Source organism: Dinoponera quadriceps, unplaced genomic scaffold, assembly GCF_001313825.1.
Source record: "Dinoponera quadriceps isolate SergipeBrazil2010 unplaced genomic scaffold, ASM131382v1 scaffold586, whole genome shotgun sequence".
NCBI classification, from domain to species: Eukaryota; Metazoa; Arthropoda; class Insecta; order Hymenoptera; family Formicidae; genus Dinoponera; species Dinoponera quadriceps.
In genome coordinates this window covers 135,686-150,161 of record NW_014554764.1, presented here as the reverse complement: position 1 = coordinate 150,161, position 14,476 = coordinate 135,686, and the positions used below count along the sequence as shown (strand labels likewise).

Sequence of the window (14,476 nt, the reverse complement as noted above, 5' to 3'; positions counted from 1 at the left end):
ATCTCGCGATCTCCTCATTGCGGTTGTTGAGGATGTGTTGCCCGTCAAGTCGAAATAATGAAAAAAGTTCGGCAAAATTGTTCGATCGCATTTAAAAGTGACAGCAGAAGTTTGACGATAATTCAGAGCTTATATGAAATTGTTTCACTTTAAAGGAGATTGCAAAGTGATGTGAGTTTGACAGGAATCCGATAAAACTTGCGCCGTATATATATATGGAATTATTATCTAACTCTCGTTGCTCGTGCAATTAGAAAAAGATTGACCATTTGAGAAAGCTGAGATATTCCTAAACTAAAATTGACACTTTCTATGTGTTCCTTGAAATTAACGCGCTATTTTTCTTTCTATTTTTGATATCTCTTTTCGACTAAAATTTTAATGAAAAACTATTACGGTATTAAAGAACTAATACGCAGATATTATACGCAAATTTCAAAATTATCGACCATTTATTCGGAAAATATAGCGATGTAAGTTCATTACTTACAGTAATACTCGAAACACGTATACATATGCACGTGTTTAAACACTTATATACTTCTTTCCATTATCTGTGCATATCTGTTAGATCTAAGTCTTTCATCGTAACCGTAGAAGCCGTATTTATCGATGTTTCCTCGGGAGATCGATTGCAATCTTCTTCTGCTGTTCATACAGCGTTATTAGTATAATCCACTATCAATCGGGTATAATAATAATTTCGTAAAATGTTCAAGCTCGCCTTTTGTTTCCCCCATACGTATTAATCGCCTGACCTTTCGCCTATCGCGACGCGACGACTGTCAATAAGACGGGGTCCTTTGACCTTTGCATTCGATCTCGCTCGTTCCAGCCGCAGGCATTCCGCGTTGTAATTGGCCGTACCGCGGTATTACGTTGTGTGTAATTAACGTTAGTTTCACTGTAGCTGTCGTTAACCCACATCGGACTTTTCATTCAACACGTTCATGCCTCGAGTCGAAACGCCGGGATTCCGGGACTCGGTTACTCCGTGACGGCGAGATTCCTGTATGAATGGCGAAATCGCCGCGATCGTGCGCCATTCGACGTCGCAATCGTCTTCCCAGAAGCTCAGGCTGATACACGACGAATTCTCGCGAAAACGCTTCTGACCATAATTGAAATAGGAAATGATGCAGCGCGATGTACACTTCTGTTGTCCGAGTAAGACAACTGTCGCTAATTCGCGAGATCCTGGACAATGGCTGCTTTGATGGTGCCTCCGCTATTTCACGCCCAGCCCTATTAAGTAAGATAAACGAGACGTAGAACGCCCTCGTCGATAAAGATGATAAGTCTGTTAACGTATCATCTCGTTAAATAGGATTATTCTTTGACCCCATTGTGTGACGCAATCGTATGTGGGCTTGTCACTCACTCGACCCGTTCCGATCACTCAGTCACGCTCCTTGAGGCTTGTAGAACACACCTGTTCGCGAAGTTGAGCAAGCCCTATCGCCCACGATACGGACTGACGGTTCGAAGCTCGATTGACATGCCGCTACCTGTGATCTACGACACGGTCGTTGACGTGTACCGCACCGTGTTTCCATCGATATAAATCAGTATTCTCGACGAGTCTCACGCAAGTCGGGTGGGGGGNGGGGGGGGGGGGGCACTATCATACATTACCGCGCGCAGAAACGCGTAGTTCGAGTAGTCATTGCGTATATCTTCTACATGCTGTCTCGATTATGCGAGGCAGATAAAGGCTCGAGAGAATCAGGCATCGCGCGGGAAACGGACGCGAAATTCTCAAACCATCGTTCCTTTCGATCTCAATTGTGGAAAGAGATATAAATGATTTCGGATTAAGATTTGCGCATTCGATAGAAACAATTATTTTACCTTCTGAAGAAGTAAAAGAATTATTTCGTGCGACCTGTTGCGAACATAATGATCGAGACGCACAGAAGCCTGCACAAAAACATGCCATTTTCTAATAATGTATCCTTATTAATACATCGATATGCATTGAGGAAACATCAAAATATTTATTTATACAACGTACAGCTGTCGAATATTTGTCGTCGCGTTATCTATGAAATATATCTGACGACAGGTGTCACGTATCGCGTTACACCTCGCGCGGATTGAGCAACCATTGTCGCCCACGGTCCTCATTAGCAGCTCAAGTTCACCGCTGTGACGTGTAAGCAGGCGTTTCTCTCTCTCTCTCTCTCTCTCTTTCTCTCTGTTTTTTAGTTTTGTCTACGAGAACATTTTTCGCCGGAGTCTAGGTGCGAAATTCTTTTCCAATTACGAAATTAATTCTCCCATCCCTCTCATGTGAGAGATCAGCGTCAGAATATATCCCGCGGTATCAAGGATTTATGCACTAAACCCGAGCACAAAATAGGTACACCTATATCCATATTATTTATGCTGGCTTAACGTCGTAAATAAGTGTAACGAAGCGTACACATACAATTCGCTTAAGCACAACATCGCCATGCTTTTCCATCGAGCGCGACTATTATATCTCTCTTTCTCTCTCTCTCTCTCTCTTTCTCGTTCTCTCGCTCTTTCCCTCTCCTTCTTTTTCTCTCTTTCTTTCTCTTTGGCGCATTCGCCGCGGAGCGGGGCTTAACACGCGATGTGCTCGGGCGAATAAGCAAATGCCGTCGTTAATTTATCGTCTAATGGCCGGGGCGCGTTAAACACGTCTACGAATGTCGAGGCATGTTAATAGGATCGGCCGCGGGGCATTCGCGCTTTTTTGCTTCGTCCCACGAGCGAAAGAAAATGAAGAAATTGTGCGTCGCTTCGCGGTTCTCCGATTTCGAAAGCGGTGAAAGTGCGGCTCCCTGCGGACTTAAATCCGAATAAATAATACACGCCTGATCGGCGGATTATAGGTAAATAAACGCGTACGAAACGGGGAGCAAGACTCGTCTCGACGCCAGCCGAGATTTCGCGAAGCGAAACGTTGAAAGGAAGACGTCGCTTCGTACGCAGAGAAAAAAAGTGCAAGATTCAAGTAAATAATTGCTCCGACACTCTCTAACAAGATTTTCCTTGAATCAAGTAATATTTATTCGATCCAAGTAGAATATTTTCCGAATAAATTATTCGAAGTAAAATACTTACTTGGCCCAAGTGAAATTTATTTATTTAATCCAAGTAAAAGCTTGCTTAAGAATATCGGAGTAATTATTTATTTGAACCTAACACTTAACTAAACTATTTGCTTGCAGTAAATACAGTATCAACAATTTTTTCTAACTTCGTCGATGAATATTCACCCAAATTTTAATATTTATCATCAAATCCCTTTTTTCAATATACGATATTCGCAAATCGAACTCGACCGTACCGATCGATAATAACGATAATAGCGTTTCGCGCCGTGCGCATTCTGCGAGACATGCGCCGCGATTTTATTCGACGAACGGAAGGCTGCCGAACGTCGGGAATAGAGGAAAACGCACCCCCTGTGGTATCCTTTGTTCCGACGGCACGTAGATAGCAGCGAGGGAATTTTGCGGTGGCGCGTTGGTGACTCCTCCGACGAGGTTCTTTGTTCGACGCGTAACACCGGTTCAAAGGCGCGTGCAGAGGATTCTCTCCTCTCGCCCTGCTCAAACAACCGAGAGAGGGATCACAGCGCGTCGTAAACGGTCGGTTTAAGTGCCGTGAGCAAGTGGAACCGTCGGGAGCGCAGCGAGGCCACTCCTGTGCGCGCCGACCTCGCTCCTTTGAGATCGCGCGCGCCCGGCAGGACCACGTTTTTCGCTCGCGAACAATCTCCCAGGAGGTTTCGGGAGAAACGGAAGGTTTTATTTTTCATGCCGGCGAGATACATCCCGACCTTCCCCACGTGAGAAGGTGGAATTTTTACGCGAGAGAGACGGAATTTAACATTCAAATCCGCCGCACTCTTCGGGTGGTTTCGTTCAGCGGAACAGCAGCGGCTGTTAAATATATTAACATCAATGTGCATAAGCTTGATCGAGAAATGGTTGGTTAACTGTTCGCGCGGCTGAGCGATGTGTAACGAAGCGGTGTTGAGTATGCAAGTTACCGCTGCGACATTCATCAGCGTCGGCTTTTGAGGGCTAAAGACGGCTTCGATCGGATGCATGTTGCCTCCTCTGTCTCGCCGCTTGCCGACGTTGCTTCATACGTCGCTAGAAAGTAGTTTGGACAAAAGGTCGGTATTCACCCGCGGCCATTCTCGAGCCGCCGTCTCTTCGTTTCGTGCTCTTCAATGGAGTTAAATTAAGTGGGGAAAGTAAGGGAGCGGGACCGTCCGTGTTCGTCCGTCCGTCCGTTACGGAGCAGAAACAATCTTCTCGCCGACGGGAGAAGCGCCCGGGGAATTAAATTAACGAGAAATAAATCAATATGAGCGCGACGTGGCGCGTCAAGAAGCCGCCGTCGCCGGGCGAATTTTCGGAAATTTCCCCCTTGCTGATTCATTGACGGGAAACACACCGACGCGAATCTCAAAGACGAGAATGAACGAAAGCGAGTGCTTGCTGCATCGTCGAAAAAGCGGAGAAGCGAACGGATCTCGCTTAGGATTTTCGGTGCATTTATGTAACGGGAGCGTACATGGCCGGAGAAGTTGGGAGACGTTCCGTTTCACTGGAGGAAACGGTCGTACGATAAACACACGAGCGTGGCTTCTAAATTCACAATACAAATACGAGCCGGCTAGCCTTGAACCGGCGCGTGATCTCTGATCCGTCGTTTTGGACAGAGACAGGTAAGCGACGTCGGGGACTGAGGAAAACAACTTATTTTTCGGGTCTCGCGTGAAAAGAATCCGGATAAATGGACGATTCGAGGAATTATTTACACGCGTGATGAAAAACAATCTTTCACAGGATAGGTATTACATTAAAATGAATTTTTTTCATTTTATTTTATTCAAAGCGCAGAAGAGCTTGTTCGGAGAAATTTTTATCAAGTCGTCTAATATGGAATAGCGATTATATTGAAAATCTCTATTACTATAAAAGCTTGTTATTCCTATATTTCATCTTTTTAAAGTATACATTGCGTTCGTACGTAGAAACACTGTAAATTTCTGTTATCCAACCATGTTTTCAGTCTGTTTCACCGATATTATGTCAAGTCCCCCTATTCCCAGAAGCGACTTCAAATACTGAATAATAATACGGCAGATCGTGCGAAAAGTTGTTAATGATAAATTAGACGAGATTGCATTATTAATTAGCGCCGAGGTTATCCTGGGAGTGTTATCCTGGGAGCAGTACTCACGACGGTCATCTTGCTTACGGTATCGCGGGACGATGAATCGCGATGCGCGTAATAATCATCTCACGTTGCCATCTGGGACGCGGCCGCTCGCGGATCAGACGAATGTGATATGGAAAATTGCTTATCATGACGCCAATATTTCACCGCTACGTCATCGTTCGTCGTCCTGCGCCGATCGTTCCTCGCACAGTCCCGCGCGATCCTCACGCTCAGCTGCGCTGCCTTAGGTGCACTCGCAGGTACGAACGGCTCCGATTTCAAGTAGTAAAGTGAGCGTTTTAAGCCTATCGTTTGGAGTGATGTATATACAGTTTGAATTATTTCAAACATTCTGCGCGGTGAGATCGATCAGACCAATTCGAAGTATCGATCAACCGTAGTCGAGAGGAAATTTCCCTGATTACGAATCCATCTCTTCTCAAACAACGGAGACAATTATTATTCTTATTATCTTCCGAAGTCTCACGTTCTGCCGCATTAAGATATATCGAACAGCTGATTTACGTTTACCGTTTACTATTTGTCATTTCGGTATTAGGAAACTGATTATCTATATAATTTGTTTAACACATATTTCATGCGTCGTTACTGTTCACGTTTAATTTTACACGTTTCGTGCCGTCACTTACTCATTTTAACTAACACAGCGTCTCCGGTACTTTGAAACTCTGTAATCATTAGCGTCCGATAAAGGAAATGTTATCATTATTATTATTATTATAAACTTTGCTTTCCGATTTCCGTTCGGAGCCGCCTCAATTCCTACAGTTCTGATCTTCGAATTATTCTCAATTCCATTTTTGTTCCTCGCTACTATTCAAGACCAAAGACCGCGCGCTTGTACCGCGCTGCTGATCATTCTCACGCGCGGAAATGGCACTCCATCGTGAACGTCTTCTCCGTTATCAGGGAGAGCCGCGGGAAAATTGACGCAAATGAAGATTTACCATCGACAGCCGAGTGCAACGAGCACGAGGCGAAGGGCGCGCGCAGTTCAACGTTTCCTCGGGGCGCGAGGCAGATGCCGGAGGCGAGAGCCGGGCGTAAATATAGCCGCAATAAAAGGTTAATACATCGCGCGCGAGAGGTTTACAGCCGGGTCTAACGTCACACCTCGCTTTGCAAGGGAGAGGTGCGTGTCCGCGGCCGAAATGAACCCGCCGGCAGGATGCGGATGCGCGTGCTGATTTACGATATAAAACGGAGAAAACGCGGGGCCGCGCGCGGGGTGGGCCGGGCGAAATTGCAGGTGCAACGGTCGCGCTGCGCGCCTCGCAGCACGTCCGACGCGAGCGAGCCCTCGAACACGTGCGTGATCGCTCGTTTACGCCGCAAATACCGCTCGGTAGCGTGTTAATGCTCGGCTGGGAAATAACAAATTCCACGGACGAACGATCCGACGGTGTCTCGTCGATACGTCACGCGTCCTGCACGTTCCGATCGCCGAGGACTTCCTTTCTCGATGTCGCCGATTCTTTCATGTCGATTCTTTAATATCACGTAGGGATTATGCGGCAGAAATTGGAAAAAATATATCATTCGACTTATTTGCACGATTATAACACGCATTCACCGCGGGAAGAAAGTGCTGGATTCGAGTGAAAAATGATTCCAAGTGAAAATCTGCTAAGGAGTAGCGGAGTTATCTACTTGAATCTAGCGCTTTGTTCCGAGCAAACGTCAACTAATAATAACATTGCAACAATGTTATAATTCCCCGCTCGACAATGTTATTGTTGTATACAATAAATATTGTACTTGCACTTGCATTGTTGAGTGATATATTATAACGTTATTACCGTTAGTTGGCGTTTATTGAGCGGTGAATCATTCGAAGTAGATTTTACGATTCCCACAGGACACCAAATCGATTCCCACCGTGCAAAGAAGGATGTTACGAAAAGGCCCGCTTTTCGTTATTAAATGTAGCACTTTCACGAGACATTCCATATTTTTTTTCACGTCAAAACGCATCGCGCTATGTGCCACTGATTCATATAGCGTAACGACTTCTCGATTGACTGCGATGCCCCACACATTTTCCCGAATTAAACCCAATTTTTTACGCGTTATCACGTCATGTGACGTAATATTAACTAATCGGATTCCTCGCCCGCAAAACTATAAGAAACGATGTCCACTTTACTTTTCACGAGCGCGGCCTTTCGTGACGGCCTTCTTTAAGCACGCGCAAGGCATTTATATCGGAGAGAAACGATTTTCGTTCGTACTCGAGAGCGACCGGGAGGTCGAGACCGTTCGAGTCGCTTCATCTCCTCGTCTAAACACGACTACCTCTGGCCGCGATTTTTACTTCCATACGGAGATCGCGCTGAATGCCGACGTGAGATCGAGCGAACGGCAACGAATGCGCGGTGGAAACGCGGCCCTTTGACAACGCATTTACAATTCTTATTCTGGTACTTGTCGTCGGCTTACGCAGAACCGATCACTCGTGCGCCGCTTTTTGCGTCCCCTCCTCTCTCTCTCCCCCCCCCCCCNCCCCCCCCCCCCCCCTCTTTCTCTCTTTCTCAGCGGTGCTGAGCCGACGGTACCGAGCGCACGCGGAGAGAAACTTTCTTGAAATCCTCGCGCGATGCCGCGCGATCGGCGGGGACGGGATTTGCATTGAATGCAATAACTTATCAAAGCCTGAAAACACGGTGCGGCGGAGCCGTTCGATGCATCTTGATTAATAACGGGGAAGCCACTACCACCGTACGCCAGTTTCCATAGCACGAGCGTGCGATAAATTTACGCTCACGGGAACGGGGAACGGGGGAAAGGGGAGGGGATTCGCGCGACGCGCGCGCGAGTTATCATTCGACGCGCTCCATAAATGAAAATCCGTAACGCGTTCAGCGCGCGCGCCGTGTTGCCCTGACATTTTTCCCTCATTAACTTACCGATTCCAGACGTGGCTGTTGTACGTTTCCTCGCCTTGAACCGCGCGACATCGCGGATCATTAATGCTTCCCGGTTCCGCGACTTATGACTTTGTACGCGACGTCGTGGACGTCGCTCGTACACCTTGCGGAGCACTTAACGCCTGAGATCCTAACGAAGGAGATAAAGAGGCCCCATTAAAGGAAAGACACGCCGCGATAAGTAAGGGACGAGCGTGTCGATCGGGCGTTCAGCCTCGATTACGTTCGCCGAGCATTTCATTATCAGCCTCTTATCCGCTGAAATTCTAAGGACGGATCGCGCGGGGATGAAGCGACACGAGCCGCGTTCCCCCCCCCCCCGGAGACACCTGACATCATCATCACGTAGACTGCGTATTTAGGCTTGCTATTGTAATCCGACGCAGAGGATCTTATCGCGATTCACGTCGGAAAAATCCGACCGCGCGCACGTAAGTGTTACGTATAAATCCATATTTGGCCTCGCGCCTCGACCGAAGTCCGCCCACGAGGCGACTGGCGCCCGCCAGCGCTTCAATAAAGTCGCAATTAATAGCGGACACTTAACGGACCGTTAACGAAGTACCGGTGCGTATTGCCGAGCGGAGTGCTCGCTCGGTGAAAAGTCGATACCACAGCCGGTCGATCGTGGGTAGCTCTCGCGGGAGCGGCCCGGCGCTGAAACGCGCTCGGGTTTCGCGCCGATACCGCCGCTCGAAGTAGGAGTCGCGGTCAGGTACGAGGGATTGTGAGCGTATTATATCGTTAAGATGTAAACGAAGCAAAAATCAGACCGTTATCGCGACCAGCCGAAGAAAGAAAGCTGGGTAGAATAAAAGCGGTCACGGAAGCGAGAGAGAGAGAGAGAGAGGGGAGGGAGGCGTGAGAAGAGCTAAACGAGGAACGATCTGGTGGAGGGGAGCTCGATTAGCGATTTCTAGTGAATAAAAGACTCAGACCCGAAAACTGTCAAGATTTTTCTGGTATTTCGGTTACGATAAAGAGACAGTTACGAGTTGTGCAAATATTCAATGAATTTTGCCGTTGCGGACGTGACATTTGTATTGTTTTTTATCCATGGACAAAGGAAGTTTTCTGCAGGGCGCTCTTGCAGCAGTGGTTAGCCGCGTGAGAATATCTAAAGGATAAGAATACTAGCGAAGGGTCTCGCGCACGATTTCGGCGAGTTTGGAAAATTCCGTAGTCGCGAACTCCTCGGAGACGAGCACTCGGGAATACTTTCTATCCGCGGTCGCTGACTATTTCCCGAGCCCTTACGCTTTTTTCAGTCTTTCAGGTGCAAACGAAAGACGATACCAACAGGTATACAAACGAGGTACAAACAAACTATGTTTGAAGCTTCGTTTTTTGCCCAAGTCGGGCGTCGGGTTCACGTCGGTGCGCGCGGTGCAACGTGCGTGCGTCCCTCTGGAACTGGCAATTACGCTTCGTGCTCGTGTGCGCGCCCGCGTGCACGCGAACGTTTATCGAGCTATCGAGGCTGTGCAAATATCAAGACAAAAATGCTCCAAGGAATGGAAAGGGAGAGAGCAAAAGAGAGAGAGAGAGAGCGAGCGAGAGGTACAGAGAAAGAGAACTAGAGAGCCGCGCGTCTAATTGTAGCCGCACGCGACGAGATACGACGCTGCGTCTTTGACAAACGGCCGAGTTAAGAGAAATAAAGAGTTCCGCAGGGAGGGAAGGGGAATCTCGCGCGTTCTCCTAAGCTCTCGGGTCAATATCGCATGTTCATAATTTTTCCCCCGCTCGCAGGGACCAATGCTCGCGCGCGCGTTGTATGCGTGTCGGGCCCGATGATTTCGCAGGCGGTCCGATGATTCCGCGTTGGCCTCGCGACTGCGTAAGGTAAGATAATTGGTAATTAACGTACGCATATGCAGGCCGTAACAACCGTAGCGCGAGGCAGCGAGCGCAGAACGCGCGCGCAATTCGCGACAGTAAATAATCGGGTGATAGCCGGATAGCTCGGAGAATGAGAGGCGAACAACGGGAATAATAATAATAATAATAATAATAATGCCGTTCTCCCTCTGCCTCTTCGATAGCTCGAATTGGCGGGGCTCTCTGAAATGTACGAACAATATCGCGAGCCTCGGAACATTCGATTCGGGATCGTGAAATATATTCCCTTCTGTATACGTTGCGTCCGTATTAGTTAATTAGTATATCGTGGCTCTGTAAACTTCCTTTAACGCGCGCCTCGCTTTACGGATCGAAGAGATCGAGGACTCGCCGCTGATATTGAAATGCCCAATTAGTTATATCGCATTTTACACGCTATCGTTCGTTCATGCGTGCGAAAAAAAAACGCACGCGAACACGGCAAAGAGGAGGCCGTTGCGCTCGGAAATGCAGGGAAAACATATACGCGAGTCGGAGTTTCAATTCTACGTTAAGTCTTCATTGGATCTTCCATTGTGCTCTTTTGACGGCTACAAATAGAAAGCTATTCCCGTTTTCCCCGCACGAAGACTTAATACGGAATGAAACATTTTCCCCCGGAAGATTGTAAACTCCGTCTTGCATCAAAGGAGCGCTATTAGTCCTTTTTATTAATAGCCTCCTTTGATGCCACGAATAGGAAGTTATTTCCGTCCCCTCCACTTGAGGATTTAACGTAGAACCAAGAAGGCTTAATGCGAGACGCAAATTTCGGCTCGGGGTAACGCGTAACAATGATGGCTTCCGTTGAAACTGAAGGAAGAAAAGTCGCCAAGTCACAAGTGCCGTGAAGGCGAAACAAAGCACGATGATGAGGAAGATGACGCGTCAATTTTCGCGAGCGATACCCGAGAACGTTCGCTCTTCCTCCTCGGGAAAATGGAGCATTACGATCCATAAAGCGTTGCGAGCGCGACGGCGACGTCTACGCGTGATCCTTCCGCACGATAAACCCGGCAGCCCATCTCTCCTTCTGGCGCCTGAAATAGCCAATATCCGAGAGCCCGGATCGGACGATCGCGGCTGTCCCTCGCCCCGCCGATCGCGGGGCTCACAATAATCGGAATAAATATACGGGATCGTCCGGTCGCTATCGTCTAACTAACAATTTCGAGCGTGCAGAAACAACGAACGGCTGTACCTGTGCATTTGCCTTAGGACGATCGAGATTCCTCGGGCGAGGCTCCGTCACCGGGAATTCACTCGGACGTGTTCCAATCGGGCGATGCGGGCGTGGAACCGTGCGGGGATCCGGACGTCGTTTCTCCACCGTGTTAAAGCTAGATCGAGCGGGGGAATCACGCGGGGACTTGGTGGAAAGTACTCGGCGAGTGGGATCGCTCTCGAAATGTTTCTCCCGACGAGTTGGGTGAGGCTGCCGTGTCGCTCGAATTCGAGTGACCTCTCGCTCACTCCGCTCTAAAACGCCGAATGAATGTTTTTCGCTCGGGATCGCAGGGCAAATCCGACGTGTGCCGCGTTGTCGTGCGGGAGCAAATTCCCTCGGATCGATCGAAACGTTCACTCGTGCGGAGTCAAAACCCCACTCTGAGCTTGAATGAAACATGTCCGCTCTTATGGACTCCGAGTGGCCGTGTGTTCACTGCCGCTTCGAAATGAATTCTCGTTGGTTTTCAGTGAGATATCGCTGAAAAAGAGAAAAGAAAAAAAGGCGAATTCAGAGAACGCGTTCCTCGCAAAAACGACGGTTCGTACATGAAGACACTACGTCCGACGCCTCGTCGATACCTCAATCGATCGTACCCGTTCGTCGGCTTAACGTCTATATTAATTCTCGTCGATCACGAATAACACCTCCTTCGGCCGGATTTCCAGCGATGTTGGAATGCGACGGCGTGCTGCTGCGGCGTGTGCGTGCACGCGTGTGCGCGCGCGCGAGTCACGCACGCCGAGGTACCAGGGATCCAGAGACGACTTTCCCATAGAGGCTCGAGAGAAGCCGCCTCCGCCGCTCTCGCGGAGAACTAGTTTGCGCATTTTTTCCGCCGGCTGTTGTGTCTGCGTGCTGGAGGAACGGGTGCGTAGCCGCAGCGCGTAGCGAGGATCCACGCACGCGGCCGGTAGAAGAGAGTGGTAACGACGGCCGAACCGGATCGGGCTGAATCGGATTAATGTGACAAATTTGCGTCGCGGGGAAAGCGCAGTGAGTGGAGCGCGTCGCAGTGACTGCTCCTCGCGGACGGTCGGCAAAATTAGCGGAACGCATCGACGTGAGTTGGGAAACGAGTTTCGGGCATGAAACCTGAATTCACCCTCCGGTCTCCTCCACCGCCGTTATTATTCCAGAATTCCACGTAGGTCTATTAAAATCCCAAGTCTTTTATTCCTCTCTACTATGACTATGTCCTCCCTTTCTCTCTCGCGCATACACGTTTCCAGGATCCGAGAATCCGAGAAATGCATCGCAAAACGAACTTCGCGCACGCTCTCGCGCATTTTTCTTCTTTTTTTTACTTCCCTCAACGTTCGTTACCCACGAGCGCCTAAATGCGCTCGGCGACGGCAAAAGCCGACGGTTCTAAATCAGCGGATAGCGTGCACTCGTGCGTTCGTGCGCGCCGGTCAACGGAGCGCGTGAACACGCGTGCGAACGCGCCAGGTAATCGTGAATAGCGCACATCGCACGGTGCAGAAGTATCCTCTCTGCCCTTTCGTTCGTTCCTTTCTTGTTTCGGCACTTAAATAACCGAATCTTATCCTTTCGTAATCCTCGAGCGACCTTAACGGAAGATTAATACGCGGCTTAGGGTTCATTTACGTAAATATCCATTGAAATATTTATTAAGATATTTTTCAGATATTTTAGGAAATTTTTCATGTAAATTAAAGAATCCCGGAGGAAAAGCTCGATCGAAGAATAATTTTTAAACAACGAAATATGTAAAGGCTGTAATGGTATGTAACTAGAGAACGAATAAGATCGATGTGCGAGTAAGAACAGTTTCGCTAGGCGCGAAATTTTTCACCTCAGTGGGAGGATAAAATTGTTCGATAATGTTACGCACGCGCCATGTTTCTTTCCTGACTTACGAGTGGTACTATTTAGCAACGCACTTTCCACGTCAAACCGACCCTTTTAATACGCCACTAATATTCATATTAATTAATCCCTCGATTCCCCTTATTTAAAACATACTCCAGGCCTTGTGGAAATTTAATCTAAGTGTATGCACGACTCTCTCTCTCTCTCTCTTTCTCTCTTTCTATCTATCTGTCTATCCATCTTATTTGCTTATCGGTATTATTACTTCTGACAATTTTATCCTTCCGCTATCCGCTAAGATTAAAAATGTCACGCGTAACATCTAGCAACGGCCCTTACCTGCCCGTCGGTTTTAATCGATTTCACTGAAATTTTCGTTATTAAAGGATTTACTATAATTTCGTCGGGGGATCGGTGACCGGAAGGGGAAAGGAATTCTGGAAACATGGCACGTCCAGCTTGGCAATGGTAGCAGGACGGTTTGACTGATTGCGGGATAGTCTGCTGAGACCGTAGGACGCGCTCGCGCCATTCGATACGTATTGGCTATAAATCAGTTTAATTCGCGCGCGATTCGATACAATGTTTCGAGCGCACGGGATCGTGCACCGCTCGACGCCTCCTTCGGCGAGTGATCCGCCGGCGTTGCATAGCTTCTTCGGATAGATCGTGAAGGAGGAGGCGAAAGGAGAGGAACACCGGTGAAGGGGGGGTGTAGAGGGAGAATGGGAGAAAGAGAGTAATAGCGCGCAATTACGGTACGCGCGGCGATCGCGTCGATAATCATTCGGAGATGAGATCGCCCGTAAGATGCATCGCGAACTCGGCCGCGGCGCACCGGGAATATTTTATTCGGACGCGAGCCGTGCAATTATTCCCGCGAGAGTATTCGCGCGGTGCATCTCGATGCCCTCGCCGGCCCCTGCGTTCTGGAATTATAGCGAGCCCGGCGTGATGGTACTGTGGACAAATTGAATGCTCCGCGACCCGGCGTATCTCCCCGATTGTTAAGGGCGATTTAACGCTGATGAACTCTCGCAACGGGACTCTCGTGTCGCGGAATATTGAAAAAAATTCCCCACCGCGGCGCTGATTGCGCTGCGGCGCTGAGCGCGCCGCGAGCTCCTCGCCGAGGAGTCTGCGATATCGAAAACGATCGTCGGGAAATCGCTTCCCGGTTGACGTCGCCTGGCGATTAATATTAATATTATCGATATTGTAATTTCCAGCTCGACGGTGTAAACGTAATATAATATTGTGTAAAATAGTTATATAGTTATATTGTTGAGCGGGAAATTACATTACCGCGATGTTACCGTTTCGCCGGGTCACGCGCAAGATATTCTCTCATTTTACACTGTGATCCACGTAT

At 48.4% G+C, this 14,476-nt stretch overlaps 2 protein-coding genes across 7 annotated transcripts in view; one reads left to right on the top strand and one right to left on the bottom strand.

Annotated features, from left to right (window-relative positions):
- LOC106741596 (protocadherin-15) overlaps nt 1–14,476 on the bottom strand; it is a 130,417-nt gene that overhangs the window by 56,783 nt on the left and 59,158 nt on the right. The window lies entirely within an intron of this gene.
- LOC106741603 (uncharacterized protein C15orf61 homolog) overlaps nt 1–14,476 on the top strand; it is a 100,115-nt gene that overhangs the window by 61,761 nt on the left and 23,878 nt on the right. The window contains exon 1 of one of the 3 annotated variants that reach the window (XM_014613758.1): nt 12,066–12,331. The exons of the other annotated variants lie outside the window; for them this stretch is intronic. The gene's annotated coding sequence lies outside the window, so the exon portion shown is untranslated. Of the gene's footprint in view, nt 1–12,065; nt 12,332–14,476 lie in introns of those variants that run through there. 3 annotated transcript variants of the gene reach the window in all.